The 14710-nt window shown below is 38.0% G+C and overlaps 1 protein-coding gene across 5 annotated transcripts in view; it reads left to right on the forward strand.

Annotated features, from left to right (window-relative positions):
- Positions 1-14710, forward strand: part of EXOC6 (exocyst complex component 6) — a 187786-nt gene that overhangs the window by 638 nt on the left and 172438 nt on the right. Inside the window, exon 1 of one of the 5 annotated variants that reach the window (XM_046654548.1) lies at positions 465-582. The exons of the other annotated variants lie outside the window; for them this stretch is intronic. The gene's annotated coding sequence lies outside the window, so the exon portion shown is untranslated. Of the gene's footprint in view, positions 1-464; positions 583-14710 lie in introns of those variants that run through there. 5 annotated transcript variants of the gene reach the window in all.

A 14710-nucleotide genomic window follows, 5' to 3' on the forward strand; every position in this document is an offset into this window, starting at 1 on the left:
CCGGCGCGGCGGGCCGGGCCGGGCCCCGGGCCGGGGGCGGGGCGAGGCGGAGCGGGACAGGCCACGGCACCTGTCGGCTCGGCCCGCCTCAGCCGCGGGAGCTGTCACCGCGCAGCCGGTGGGTGTGGCTGCGGCGGCGCCGCCCCGCGTTGGCCGCCGGTCCCCGGCCTGGGGACGCGCCTCGGGCCTGCCGGGCCCCCGGTGGCGGCTGGGTTGAGGACGTCTTGGCTCCGGGCGTGCCGGGAGCGAAGGTTCAGTGCCGGCAGCCGGCGGATGCGGTGCCCAGGCGCGCGCAGGTGGCACCCCTGGCGCGCGGGGCTGCGGCGGGCGGGGGAGAACTGAAATTGAGCGAGAGACACGGGTGCCTCTACCGCCGCCCCCGCGGTCGCAGGGGCCGAGAAGCGAGCGTGGCTGGCGGGGAGGAGCTGATGCTCAGGAACGCGCTGGGGTGACCGTGCGCTCCCTGGGCACGCCTCTCTGGAGGCAGGGAAGCTTTTACTTATTTACGAGCGTTTCGTTAATTTTGCATTACTTTCCCCGTTTATTTTAAAACGGATCTCCGCCGTTTAAAGATAGTACCAGGTAATGAATATTCCAGACTGAATACCTGCTGCCCTAATAGAATATTAGCCGGACACTGTACTGATCCATAAGATTAGGTTAGGCCCTCTCTTCAAGAATGAGTGCCTTTTAAATATAAAGCTTCATCTTTCACAGTGGTGATAATGAAATTATGATTCACTTAGGGAAGTTAGGACTGATTGTGCTTTATCATTATCATTTTCTTCGGGATACACATCCTAGAAATGGAGCGCTGTGTGTTTTGTGGACCCGTGGATGTAGCATAAAGTGAAGCCAGTTCAAGTTATAATGTAAATCCACCTTGCCCTGAGAGTTTGGAGACCTGGGTTCTTGTTTTGCCATAGTCCTACCACTGATGAAGTGTGGTAGGTCATGGGCAAAAATCATTTAACCTCTCTGGACTTGGATTTCCTTATTCGTGGAATGAGAAGGGGTGGTGTTTAGATGCCTAGAAAGACCAGGACATTAGGGGCTGTTCCTCTTTGTTCACTGCTATGTCCCTAACACCAAGCATGTAGTAGGCACCTGATAAATTTTTGTCACATGGAGTTCCTGCTATGATATGATAAGCATAATTGGTGCTTTTCCTTAATTTTTCAACAGAATTATTTCTTTTCATAAAACACTGTACTTTTGGTAATGCAGGTAGAAATCATAGATGGAAAGGAAGCTTTGTTTTCCTCACTGCCTGGTGAAACTGAAACAGTACGGTATGCTGTATAGTTATCAGAACAGTCCATTTTGAAACAGTATTGGTTATGGCGGAGTTGTTTCATCTTGGGAAAATGTGCTAGGCAGATCCTTGAAAAAAGATGAAATTAACTTAGAAGAAAAATTTGGAATATGTTGAGAGATTTGGTGACGCAAACAGAATATATGTGTTCATGATATTGTTCTTATTCTGTCCTCTTTTGCCAGGCAATTGTGTCACCTGCTCACTTTGTTGAAACCCACGCTCTTTCTTTAGCAAATTCCAGTGACTCATGCGTATCCTATATATACACTTGTCATCTCTCATTTACAAGGAGACTTTGTCCACACACACAAAAGGCACTGCTAACAGTCCTTTCTCTTAAACAGTGTTTAAGCTGCTACTTCTTTTTTTCCCTAGGTTTCACTGAGTGAAGTGCTAATATTAAAATTTTAAAAACTTTTTATTATGGGAAAATTTAAATGTTTTATAAAGTAAAATAATGTAGTGAACTACCATCAACCTGTCATCTAGCTTCAATTCAACCCCTGGCCAATCTCGTTTGATCTTTTCCCCTATCCACTCTTCATCACCTTATTTTTTTGTTTTGTTTTGTTTTAAAGATTGGCACCTGAGCTAAGATCTGTTGCCAATCTTCTTTTTTTCCCCCCCTCCATCTTCCCAAAGCCCCCCAGTACATAGTTGTATATTCTAGTTGTAGGTCCTTCTGGCTGTGCTATGTGGGACACTACCTCAGCATGGCTTGATGAGTGGTGCTAGTTCCGCGCCCCAGATCTGAACTGGTGAAACTCTAGGCCACCGAAGCGGAGCACAGGCACCCACAGGGCAGCCCCCTACCCTGGATTATTTTGAAACAAATCTCAGACATCAATTCATCCATAAATATTTCAGTGTTAAGATTAATCGTTTTCGTTATTTCTCAGTTATCTTTTAGCTGGCCTGTAGATTTATGTTGTTGTTATTATTTTTCTTTTTTCAGCCTGACCTTTTCCTGATTCACTTTTTATCAGATCTGGCCTTATGGAGGAAGATAGATGATTAAATGAGAAGCATGTTATACACTTTTTACAGGGCCTGACGTAATACGGTTCTTTGACCATGATGGAATTAAATTAGCAATCAATAATAGAAAACTCTGGAAAATTCCCAAATATTTGAATACTGAATAACACACATTTGAATAACACATAGATGAAAGAGGAAATCAAAAGAGAAATTAGAAAGTATTTTGAACTGAATAAAATGAATACATAATATATCAGAATTTGTGGGATACAGCTAAAGCAGTATTTAGAAATTTATATAGCACTAAACACCTCTACTGTGAAAGAACAATTTCAAATAAATGGCCTCAGCTTCTGACTTAAGAAACTAGAAGAAGAAGAGCAAATTGAGGTCCAAAAGAGCTAAAGAAAGGAGATGATAAAGATCAGAGTGGAAATTAATGAAATGGAAAATAGGAAAACAATTGAGAAAATCAGTGAAACCAAGCCTGGTTCTTTGAGATCAGTAAAATTGATAAACCTCTAGGAAAAAAAGAGAGCTGATACCAATTATCAGGAATCACCAATTCCTGATACCAGTATAAGGAACGAGGGAGGTAACATCACTACAGAATCTACAGATATTAAAAAAGATACAGGAATATTATGAACAACTTCATGCCAGTACATTTGACAACTTGGAAGAAATAGACACATTTCTTGAAAGATACAAATGATCAAATCTCATTTAAGAAATAGATAACTGAATAATCCTATATTGATTAAAGAAATTGAATTTGCTGTTAGAAACCTCCCCGAAAAGGAAACTCATGGCCCAGATGGCTTTGCTGGTGAATTTTATAAAGTTTAAGGAAGAATTAATACCAATTCTACAAAAACTCTTCCAGAAAATTGAAGAAGAAGGAATATTTCTCAACTCATTTTGAGGTCAGAATTAACCTGGTAACAAAACTAAACAAAGACATTTCTAAAAAAGGAAACTAGACCAATATTACTCATAAACACAGATGAAAACACTTTAAATAAAATTTAGCCAATTAAACCTATAGTGTATAAAGATAATACAGCATGATCAAATGAAGTTTATTTCAAGAAAGCATGCTGACTTAACATTTGAAAAATCAGTCAGTATAATTTGCCATATTAAACTAAAAAAGAAAAATTGTCTGGTCATCTTAATAGATGCCGAGAAAGCATGGACAAATCTGTGCATTCATTCCTGATAAAAACCTTCAGAAACTAGGATTGGAAATTCTTCAGCCTGAGAAAGGGCATCTATGAATAAACCTATAGCTAACATTAAATTTAATGGTGAAAGACTGAATTCTTTCCTCCTAAGATCAGGAATAAAGCAAGGATGTTCATTCTCACAACTTTTATTTAACACTGTACTGGAGGTCTTAGCCAGTATAATAAGTTAAGAAAAAAGTATCTAGATTGGAAAAACCACCTTTATTTTGCAGACAACGTGATCATCCATAGGGAGAATCCTATGGAATCTATAGAAGAGCTGCTAGAACTGATAAGTAAGTTTAGCAAGGATATAGGATACCAGATCAATATGCAAAACCGAACTGTGTTTCTATATGCTAGCAGGAACAATCAGAAATGGAAATTTAAAAATTGATAGCATCAAAAAATATGAAATACTTAAGGATAAATCTGACAAAAGTTGTGAAAGGCTTGTATGTGAAATCTGTAAAACATTGCTGATAGAAATTAAAGAAGACCCATGTGGGCTAGCCCCATGGCCAAGTGGTTAAGTTCGCACACTCTGCTTCAGCGGGCCAGGGTTTTGCCAGTTCAAATCCTGGGTGTGGACATGGCACCACTCATCAAGCCATGCTGAGGTGGCATCCCACATGCCATAACTAGAAGGACCCACAACTAAAAATACACAACTTTGTATAGGGGAGCTTTGAGAGGAAAAGGAAAAATAAAATATTTAAAAAAAGAAAGAAAAGAAAGAAAGTAAAGAAGGCCCAAATAAATGCACACATATGTTGTATTCGTGGATCAGAAGACTCACTATTACTAAGATGTCAGTTTTCCCAAATTGGTCTTTAGGCGTAAGGCAATCCCAATGAAAATCCCAGCAGAATTTTTTTATTTGTAGAAATTGACAAGCTGATTTTAAAGTTCATATGGAAAAGGAAAGGACCTAGAATAGCCAAACTAACTTGGAAAAAGATGAACAGAGTTGGCAGACTTAAACTACCTAGTTTTAAGATTCATTATAAAGTTACAGTAAGTTAAGAAAGTGTAGTACTAGCATCAAGATAGATCAGTGAAGCTAAATAGAGACTCCATAAATAGATTCATACATATGGTCAATGAATTTTTGGTAAAGATGCAAAGGCAATTTATTAGAAAAGGATAGTCTTTTTAAATAATGGTGGTAGAACAATTGGCTATTTATATGCAAAATAATGAACTTTGATCCGTTCTTTGTACTGTGTTTAAAAATTAACTCACAATGGATTGTAAATCTAAATGTGAAATACAAACTATAAAACTCCTAGAAACCAGAGGAGAAAATCTTTGTGACTTTGGGTCAGGCAAAGATTTCTTAGATACTATTCCAAAAGCATAATACATAAAAGAAAAATTTGATAAATTGGACTTCTTCAAAATTGAGAACATCTGGTCTTCAAAGATACTGTTAAAGAACTTAAGAAACAAGCCACCGACCGGGAGAAAATATTTGAAAATCACATATCTGATTAAAAAAATTACATCCAGAATGTATGAAATAAGTCTTTAAGACTGATAAGAAACCAAACAACCCAATTAAAAAATGAGTAAATGATTTGAACAGATAATTCACAAAAGAAGGTACACAGAGGGCAAATAAGCACATGAAAAGATGTTTAACATCATTAGTCATTAGAAAAATTCAAATCAAATTATACTTTGTATGATTCCAGTCCTTTTAAATTTATTGAAGCTTGTTTTATGGTCTAACATATGGTCTATCTTGGAGAATGTTCGATGTACACTTGAGAAGAATGTGTATCCTGCTGTGGTTGGGTGGAATATCCTGTGGGTGTCTCTTAGGTCTCATTAGATTATAGTTGTTCAAGTCTTCTATTTCCTTTTTGATCTTTTGGTTGCTTAGTTGTCCTCTCACTTATTGGATAATGCATAGTTTTGGCTTCATGTAGTTTTGGGCTCTGTTGTTAGGTGTATATATGTGCATACTTGTTATATATTCATGATTGATTGACTCTTTTACCACCATTTTATGGTATTTTATATCCCTCTTTATGCCTAGACTTGTTTTAAAGTCTATTTTGTCTGATGTTAGTATAGCTACACTAGCTTTCTTATGGTTGCTCTTTGCATGTGTCTTTTTCTGTCTTTTAACTTTCAACTTGTTTTTATCTTTGAATCTAAAGTGTGTCTCCTATAGATTGCAAATTGTTGGATCTTGTTTTTTAATCCAGTTTAACAATCTCTGCTATTTTGTTGGATTATTTAATCCGTTCATATTTAGTGTTATTTATATGGTTGGATTTACGCCTGCCATTTTACTCTTTGTTTTCTATATGTCTCATTTTCTTTTTCTTCTGTTCCTTTTTCGCTACTCTTTTTCCTTATGTGAATATTTTCTAATGTAACATTTTAATTAATGATCATTTTAATTACTTTAGTGATTTTTTTAGTATTTTTAAAAAAGTTATTTCTTAGTGTTTGCTCTCAGAATCAACTTCAGATTTGTTATAACTTAATTCCAGTGAAATAAAGAAATTTAACTCCTATATAGCCCTATTACCTCTTTCCCCTTTTAGTTATTAATGTTTTACATCTTACATCTATTTATGTTACAAACCCAACAAAACATTGTTATAATTCTTACTTTATATAACTTTTTGTCTCTTAAAGAAGCTGAGAGAAGAAAGGAGAGCAAGTATATGTTTATAGAGTTCTAACCTTATTTACTATTTCTGATTTCTTTATTTGTTGCTGGGTTTTTGTGCCATTTTTTTACTCTAGGACAGCTTTGCTCTCACACACCTCCTTTGTGCTGCTCATGTCAAATACATTTCTATATGTTGTACCCACCAATAGAATTACGTACATGTTGTTTTATGCAGTTGTTTTTTAAATCAGTTAAGAAAGATGCACTTATATTGTCTTTTATAATTACTTAGCTACCTTTACTGGTGCTCTTTTGTGTGTCTGTGTGTGTGTCTTCATACTGCCATCTGGTTTCACTGTTTTGATGGTGAAAACTTCCATTAGTATTTCTTTTAAGGCTGGTCTTGTAGTAACTAATTCTCTCGGTTTTTGTTTATCTGGGAATATGTTTATTTCACCTTCACTTTTGAAAGATGGTTTTCCTGGCTATAACACTCTAAGTTGACCATTTTTTCTTTTAGCTCTTTGAGTATGTTGCCCACTGCCTTTTGGCCTCCACTGTTTCTGATGAGAAGTCAACTGTTAACCTTAATGGGATTCCCTTGTATATGATAAGTGATTTTTCTCTTGCTGCTTTCAAGATTTTTCCTTTGTCTTTTATTATTTTTACTATGATGTGCTTGATTATGAATCTCTTTGTGTTTATCCTTCTTAGAATTCATTGATCATCTTAGATGTATAGATTAATGTTTCATCAAATTTGGGAAATTTTGGTCACTATTTCTTCAGATATTCTTTCTGCTCTTTTCTCTTCCTTACTTTGGTGCTCCCATCATGGGTATGTTGATCCACATTTCTCTGAGGCTCTCTTCATTTTCTTCATTCTTTTTTCTTTCTGTTCTTAGGATTGCATAATCTCTATTAGTTTATCTTCAAATAATCTGTCTTCTGCCAGTTCACATCTACTGTTGAGATCCTTTAATGACTTTTTCATTTCTCTTATTGACTTCTCAACTCCAGAATTTCCATTTGGTTCTTTTTTATAATTCCTGTTTCTTTATTGATATTCTTTATTTTATTAGACATTGTCATCATACCTTCCTTTACTTTTTAAATCATGATTTTCTTCAGTATTATGAACATAGTACTTTGAAGTCTTTGTTAAATGCAACATCTAGGCCCTCTCACAGGGCTTGTTTCTTTTCCTGCATATGAGTCACAGTCTCCTGTTTCTTTGCTTATCTCATAATTTGTTGTTGTTGTTGAAAACTAGAAAGTTTGGATAATAGATTATGGCAACTCTTGATATTGATTCCTACCACCCTCTGGGGCTTGTTGTTGTTTATGTTTGTTTGTTTAGTGCCTTGGCTGAACTATTTCAGTCAAGTGTATTTCTCTCATAGTGTGAAGCCTCTGCTTTTGTTCCTCAGAGGGTGCAATCTTGGCATGTACACAGTCACTCTGAAATGACTAATTTTAGCAGAGTTCTCTTTGTCTCTTTCTCTCAGCTGTCTGCCTCTGTTGGTATCACACTCAGCTGTTAGACTCCAGTAATTGCTGGTTGACTGATCTGTTGTTTTCAGCAATATTCTGGGCATATGGTGTTTCACAGTCTGACCCAGTTAAAGTTGGCCCTCTTTGCAGTAGTAACTTTTTTTTTGTTTTTGTTATGCAGGTGATCTGTTGAGAGAATACTTTCAGATGAAACCTGTAGAAGTGAGGGAAATGGGATAGGGAAGAGGAGATCAGCAAAACTGTGGGTTCAGCTGTTGTCTAGCCTCTGCCTGATCTCATGGGGAGCTCCGGACGTTGAATGACATCACAGAGTTGTTCCACCATTAGGCAAAGAGGCTTTGCTTTTACCCACACCTCAAATAATTTCTCATTGGGAGCAGGCTGCCCCCAGAAAGTGTGTGTGTTGGGGGGCATAATCTCCCAGGCATCACTGGGTGAAGTGCCTCCTCCTTGCAGATCTCTAGAGAAGAGAAGTGCAAGTCTCCAGAGAAGTGCAGCTGTGAGTCCTTAGCAGCTGGGAGATGAATGTGCCACCAGCAGCTGGAACACATCCAACCAGATTGTGCTCAATAAATGTCGAAGGAATAAATGACATAACTTTTTCATTTACCTTTGTATTTCACATTTTTTCCTGGATTAATGATTTTTCTAGTGGATTAAATCCCCTAATCTTCCCAATCTTGATTTTTTAATCTTATTTATGTAAAATTGTGGTAAAATACACATAACAGAAAATTTACCATTTTAGCAATTTTTACATATACAGTTCTGTCATTAAGTACATGCATTGTGTTGTAGCTACCACCACTATCCATCTCCAGAACTTTTTCATCTTTCCAAACTGAAACTGTGTTAATTAAACAGTAACTACTTCCCACCAGTCCCTGTCAACTACGTTTCTATTTCTGTCTCTATGCATTTGGCTACTATAGATACCTCATATAAGTGGAATCATATAATCTTTGTTGTTTTGTGACTGGCTTTTTCACTTAGCATAATGTCCTCAAGTTCATCCATGTTGTAGCATGTGTCAGAATTTCCTTCCTTTTTAAGGCTGAATAATATTCTATTGTGTGTATATACCACATTTTGTTTATCCATCATTCGTTGATGGACACTTGGATTGCTTCTGTCTTTTGGCTGTTGTGAATAATGCTGCTATGAACATAGTGTCTAGATACGTGTTGGAGTGCACTGGTGGTTTTTCAGGCCAATCTCTGATGTGTTTTGTTTTTTCTTCTTAAAGATTGGTACCTGAGCTGACATCTGTTGCAATCTTCTTTGTTTTTTCCTTCTTCTCCCTGAAGCCCCCCAGTCCATAGTTGTATATTCTAGTTTTATATCCTTCTGGCTCTCCTATGTGGGACACTGCCTCAGCATGGCCTGACGAGTGGTGCAAGGTCTGCGCCCCGGATCTGAACCGTCGAAACTCTGCTGAAGTGGAGTGTGTCAGTTTAGCCAGTCAGCCACAGGGCTGGCCCCTGATGTTTGTTTTGACTGCAGGACGGCTCTTCTTCATCTTTTCTTTCCCACGTTCTCTTTGGTAAACTGTGATTTAGCTTATTACTCTCATGGAGCTACCAGCCTCTTCTCAATTGCTTGCCACCAAAATCTGCTTTGTTTTTGAGAATGCCCTTGTTTGAACTTCCACACACTCTGTCCTAAATAAAGTCAGCTTCTTTGGAGAGAGCTTTGCAGCTCTCTGTAGTTATCTCCTGCCTCTCCTCTTGGGTATAATCTCTGAGCCACTGCTCCAGAGTGGAGGCAGGAACTGTGGCCTGCTCCTTAGAGTAACACCTTTGCTTTAAAAGCAGGACTCTGGGTGGGGCAGTAATCTCCAGTCATCTTGGCTTGCCACTCAGTGTGGAGCCTCTGTTTTATGAGAGAGCAAGGTGGGGCTGTTGAGACCCCCGTATTCTTGGTTGTTGTATCTGTGGTAGAGCCTTTGTCCTGTGACACCCTTCATGGGGCTAGGTAGAGGAAGAAGGGCTGGGTGGAAGAAGGGAGCCCCTACCCTTTTGGCCACAGTCACCTGGATTTTAGTTTCTGCAACACAGAGGGATGGGGATGAGAAGTGCTGGGTGCCTGCCCTTTCTTTGACCCTTGACTGAAACCTGGGGGAAGAGGAAGCCCTGTCTTCTTAGCCCCACACCCACCCAGGATGGAGCTTCTCTCATGCTGAGCTGGGGGTTAGGGAGGAAGGGTGTGGGTTGTGGTTTAAGAGCCACAAACTCTTACTGTTGTTACCAAGTATTTAGTAGGTATTCTTGATTAAATGTTTCTTCATTTGCTGTATGCTCTTAGGACAATTTTCAGAGACTTCAAATGGTTTTTTTTTTTCTTCAGTAGTTTTCACTAGTTATGATTGTTTCATTAGGAAGCAGGTTCATGAGTGCTGGAAGCTTCTTTTTCTTTTAAATAGAGGTAGAATTCACAAAACATAAAAGGTGCCATTTTAAAGGTACAATCAATGACATTTGTACATTCACAGTGTTGTACAACCATCACCTCTATCTAGTTCCAAAACATTTTCATTGTTACAAAAGGAAACTCTATACCCATTAAACAGTCATTTCTCATTCCCCCTCTTCTCCTGGCCTTTTCTACTAGCCTGATAATCTGCTTTCTGTCTCTATGGGTTTATCTATTCTGGATATTTCATTTAGATGGAAGCATATAATATGTGGCTTCTTGTGTCTGACTTCTTTGACTTTAGCATAATTTTTTTGAGATTCATCTATGCTGTAGCCTGTATCAGTACTTCTTTCTTTTCTTTTCTTTTTTTGAAGATGATTAGCTCTGAGCTAATATCTGCCACCAATCCTCTTTTTGCTGAGGCAGACTGGCCCTGAGCTAACATCCATGCCCATCTCCTCTAGTTTATATATGGGACGCCTGCCACAGCAAATGGCGTGTAGGTCTGCAACCGGGATCTGAACTGGCAAACCCTGGGCCACTGAAGTGGAACATGCGAACTCAACCGCTGTGCCACCAGGCCAGCCTCACTTCTTACTTTTTTATGGCTGAATATACTCCATTGAATGGCTATTCCATATTTTGTTTATCTGTTAATAAGTTGATGAACATTTGGGTTTTTTCTGCCTTTTGGCTGTTGTGAATATGCTACTATGAACGTTCATGTACAAATTTTTGTTTGAATGCCTGTTTTCAATTTTTGGGGGTATATCCCTAAAGTGTGGAATTGTTGGGTCCTATGGTTATTCTATGTTTAAGTTTTAAAAAAGTCTATTTTGTGAAGTGTCAATAGTTTGAAGTACCACAAGCCTCTGAAACTATTCTTCATTGTTGAAGAGACAAATTCTGACTTTATAGCAGAGCTTTCAGGCAAGCGTCGGAGTAAAACAGAGACTATCTGTAGATGACAGAGTGCTTGATGGCTATGGTTTGCTTATTACTGTAACTAATACTATCAGAATGGTGGAGAGTCAAATTTTCTATCAGTACATTACTACTTAAAAGCTTTGATTAATGAAAACATAATTATGGTTAGCAAGGAACTTCTAATAAATTGACAAATCTTCAGGGACTTCTCATGAAGAATACAATTTCAGAAGTGTTTGTATTACGTTGTTTTTTACTGTGCAAATTTAACCTAGGAAGGCTGAGCATCTCTCTAATTTGACACCTCTTCCCGTGCAACTTTTACTACAGTAACACGTCAAACCTAATTATTTCTAGCATTTTTTCTTTTATAAGCTGAAAGAATAAATAACTGTGCTCTTCCAGGGTTCCTCTGGGAAATCTCAAAGATAGTTTTTTGGTGTAAAAGATAACTTGAAAGTTTTATTTTATTTTATTTTGTTATATTTAGGATGCAAATTTGGGAAGACCAAATCAAAACAGTTGTCAGAAGTGGCCTGACAAGCAATACTTAGTTACCTATTTAATCAAAGTGAAAGTGAAACATTTAGAAAACATAGATAACTTGATTGTGAAGAACCACACTTCTTTTTATAAGTAAGAGGAAACCTTCTTTTTTATTTGAGGAAGATTAGCCCTGAGCTAACTGCTGCCAATCCTCCTCTTTGCGCTGAGGAAGACTGGCCCTGAGCTAACATCCATGCCCATCTTCCTCTACTTTATTTGTGGGACACCTACCACAGTGTGGCTTTTGCCAAGTGGTGTCATGTCCCCACCCGGGATCCGAACCGGCGACCCCGGGCCTCCAAAGTGGAACGTGCACACGTAACCGCTGTGCCACCAGGCCAGCCCCAAACCTTCCTTTTTTTTGTTTGTTTATTAAATAAGACTATAATGAAGTCCACATGAAGCACAGGAAATTGTTCTGGCAAAACAGACTCACTGTTGTCTAGGCAGATTACACAGAAAGTAAAGACTCACCTTTTATGTTATAGGCAGGTCATTAATCAGTAAATCGAGGAAGCGAACACAACAAAATTGAGCAAGTGTTGTGAAATTTTAAACATATTTCTTAGCTTATTTTAAGACTCCAATATTGTAAACCAAGGCAGATAAAATTGATTTTCCATGTCTGTCCATCATTGGGCTCTTTCATGTTCTTTTTAAAAATTTTTAAAATTTCAATTTATTTTTATTGCAGTAACATTATTTTATAACGTTATATAAATTTCAGGTGTACATCATTATATTTCACTTTTTGTGTAGATTACATCATGTTCGCCACCCAGAGACGAATTACAATCCATCCCCACATACATGTGCCTAGTCACCCCTTTTGCCCTCCACCCTCCCCCCTTCCCCTGTGGTAACCACAAATCCAGACTGTGTCTCGATGTGATTGTTTGTTGTTGTTGTTATCTACTTATGAGTGAAATCATATGGTATTTGAGTGTCTCTCTCTGAGTTATTTCACTTAGGATAATAGGCTAAGGTCCATCCATGTTGTCACAAATGGCCAGATGTCGTTGTTTCTTATGGCTGATTAGTATACCATTGTGTATATAAACCACGTCTTCTTTATCCATTTGGCCGTTGATGTGCGCCTAGGTTGCTTCCAAGTCTTGGCTATTGTGAATAATGCTGCAATGAACATAGGGGTGCATGTATCTTTATGCATTTGTATTTTCATGGTCTTTGCTTAAATATCCAGCAGTGGAATAGCTGGATAATATAGTAGTTCTATTCTTAATTTTTTGAGGAATCTCCATAATGTTTTCCATAGTGCCTGCACCAGTTTGCACTCTCACCTGCAGTGTATGAGAGTTCCCTTCTCTTCACATCCTGTCCAAAACTTGTTTCCTGTCTTGTTAATTATATCCATTCTGACGGGAGTGAGTTGAGATCTCATTGTAGTTTTGATTTGCATTTCCCTGACAGTTACTGATGTTGAAGCTCTTTTCATGTGCCTGTTGGCCATTTATATCTCCATGGATATCTATATCTTCTTTGGAGAACTGTCTGTTCAGATCTTCTTGCCTATTGTTAAATTGGTTTTTTTTGTTGTTGTTGTTGAGATGTATGAGTTCTTTATATGTTTTGGATATTAACCCCTTATCTGATATTTGGTTTGCAAATATCTTCTCCCAGTTGTTAGTTTGTCTTTTTGTTTTGTTGATGGTTTCCTTTGCTGTGCAGAAGCCTTTTAGTTTGATGTAGTCCAATTTGTTTGTTATTTCTATTGTTTCCCTTGCCTCGTCAGACATGGTACTTGAAAATATGCTGCTAAGGGGCTGACCCTGTGGCCGAGTGGTTAAGTTCGTGCGCTCCATTGCAGGCGGCCCGGTGTTTTGTTGGTTCGAATCCTGGGCGTGGACATGGCACTGCTCATCAAACCACACTGAGGCAGCGTCCCACATGCCACAACTAGAAGGACCCACAACGAAGAATATACAACTATGTACCGGGGAGCTTTGGGGAGAAAAAGGAAAAAAATAAAATCTTTAAAAAAAAAAAAAAAAAGAAAATATGCTGCTAAGACCGGTGTTGAAGAGTGTACTGCCTGTGTTTTCTTCTAGAAGTTTCATGGTTTCAGGTCTTACATTCAAGTCTTTAATCCATTTTGAGTTAATTTTTGTGTATGATGTAAGATAATAGTCTACTTTCATTCTTTTGCACATGACTGTACAGTTTTCCCATTTATTGAAGAGACTTTCCTTTCTCCATTGTATGTTCTTGGTTCCCTTGTTGAAAATTAGCTGTCCATAGATATGTAGATTTATTTCTGGGCTTTTGATTCTGTCCCATTGATCTGTGTGTCTGTTTTTGTGCCAGTACTATGCTGTTTTGTTTACTATAGCTTTGTAGTATATTTTGAAATCAGGGAGTGTGATACCTCCAGCATTGTTCGTTTTTCGCAGGGTTCATTTAGCTATTTAGGGTCTTTTGTAGTTCCATATAAATTTTAGGATTCCTTGCTCTATTTCTGTGAAAAATGTTGTTGGAACTTTGATAGGGATTGCATTGAATCTGTAGATTGCTTTGGGAAGTATGGACATTTTAACTATGTTAATTCTTCCAATCCAAGAGCACAGAGTATCTTTCCATATCTTTGTGTCTTTTTCAATTTCCCCTGCAATGTTTTATAGTTTTCAGTGTACAGATCTTTCACCTATTTAGTTAAATTTATTCTGAGATATTTATTCTTTTTATTGCAGTTGTAAATGGGATTGTATTCTTAATTTATCTTTCTGCTACTTCATTGTTAGTGTATAGAAACACAACTGACTTTTATATGTTGATTTTGTATCCTCCAACTTTACTGTATTCATTTATTATTTCTAAAAGTTTTGTGGTGGATTCTTTAGGATTTTCTGTGTATAAAATCATGGCATCTGCAAATAGTGACAGTTTCACTTATTTCTTTCCAATTTGGATCCCTTTTATTTCTTTTTCTTGCCTGCCTGCTCTGGCTAGGACTTCCAATGCTGTGTTAGGTAAGTGTGGTGAAAGTGGGCATCCTTGTTTGGTTCTTGTTCTTATAGGGATAGCTTTCAGTTTTTCTCTGTGGAGAATGATGTTAGCTGTGGGTTTGTCATATAAGGCCTTTATTATGTAGAGGTACTTTCCTTCCATACCCATTTTATTCAGAGTTTTT

The sequence above is a fragment of the Equus quagga genome, chromosome 2 (genome assembly GCF_021613505.1).
Source record: "Equus quagga isolate Etosha38 chromosome 2, UCLA_HA_Equagga_1.0, whole genome shotgun sequence".
NCBI lineage: Eukaryota > Metazoa > Chordata > Mammalia > Perissodactyla > Equidae > Equus > Equus quagga.